Genomic DNA, 1,242 nt, shown 5'->3' with positions numbered 1-1,242 from the left:
AATTGTTATGCACCATAAGTGTAAAATAATTTACACGTTAGTGCGTCACAATCATTCACAAGTAATACTTAATTTAGATGTGATTAAAGATAAAATTAAATATTTATAAAACTTTAACAGTTATAATTAACTTATGATGTAAAACTTCTTTGCACTGTCATATTTCAATTAAATTCTTTTTTAAATATTTGAGAAAAATACAAAACAACTTATAAAATTAAAAAAAAAAACGGAGGTAGTAACAATTTTAAATTTTAAACTGTAAAAGGTATCTTGCAATTTCATAAGTGTTACAAGTATTTAATTGAAGTAATATAAATAGAGCATGATTTTTTATACTATATAAAGTGATAGAGTTATCATGAAAAAAAAAGAAGTAACATGATTTTTGCTCCTTACATACAAATGAAAAAAATGACTAAAGTTTTCATGTTTGTTTATGCTATGGTGATTTTACTTTCTCTATTTCTTAATCAAACTGATGCTAAGAGTAAGAGTAAGCTTTTTTCTTCTCACCATTTTCAAGTATTTTCTTCTTGAATCACATATATTAATAGTTTGTTAACCATTTTCAATAACACTTTTTGATTCTTGTTTTGCATCATAGGTCTCATATGTACCAGCTTCATCGATTGTTTTACTAGTCAGTGCATCGTAGCTGGAGGAACACCAGGATGCCTGCTTGGTGGATGTACTTGCACATAATGAATATTGTTATTCTATGACTGGACTTGAAGAACTACACAACAAAAATGTTTTAGTGTCTTATTTGTCTTTCAATACAAACATAATAATGTGACAAATAGTTATAATCATAGTTGAATTGTAGTTGGCGACCATTGTAGTATTATTATTTTTTGTGTAAACATATATTATAGAATTAAGGATTCTCAGAACCTAAATACACAGTTAACCGGGTTATAATCCGACAAAATAAATTAGAGAAATTATAAACCAATTAGAGTTAGAAAAGAAATAACAAATGATATTTGTCAAATTTGGAAAAGCTACAAATATAGTGAGTAATTTCTCTAATTATCACCCACTTCCAAATCAAGATTTGATACTCCAAACCGTATTGTTTAAATTGCAAACTTTGTTCCGGAAACATATTTCATTCCTAGATAACCAAATAATCTACAAAATAGCTAAACACACAACTCCTAATTTTCTGTCTTTAACCTTCTTTTTTTTACATAAAGCAAACCAATCCATAAAACACGGTAAACACTCTTCCTACAA

At 27.0% G+C, this 1,242-nt stretch overlaps 1 long non-coding RNA gene across 1 annotated transcript; it reads left to right on the top strand.

Moving 5' to 3' along the window:
* Window positions 1-259: 259 nt before the first annotated feature.
* Window positions 260-1,006, top strand: LOC131599688 (uncharacterized). Its single transcript, XR_009282884.1, has 2 exons — window positions 260-496; window positions 608-1,006. It is a non-coding gene; the product is annotated as an uncharacterized LOC131599688 (long non-coding RNA).
* Window positions 1,007-1,242: the final 236 nt, after the last annotated feature.

The sequence above is a fragment of the Vicia villosa genome, linkage group LG4, assembly GCF_029867415.1.
Source record: "Vicia villosa cultivar HV-30 ecotype Madison, WI linkage group LG4, Vvil1.0, whole genome shotgun sequence".
In the NCBI taxonomy this organism is placed as follows: Eukaryota; Viridiplantae; Streptophyta; class Magnoliopsida; order Fabales; family Fabaceae; genus Vicia; species Vicia villosa.
This window is presented reverse-complemented; position numbering and strand designations above follow the sequence as displayed.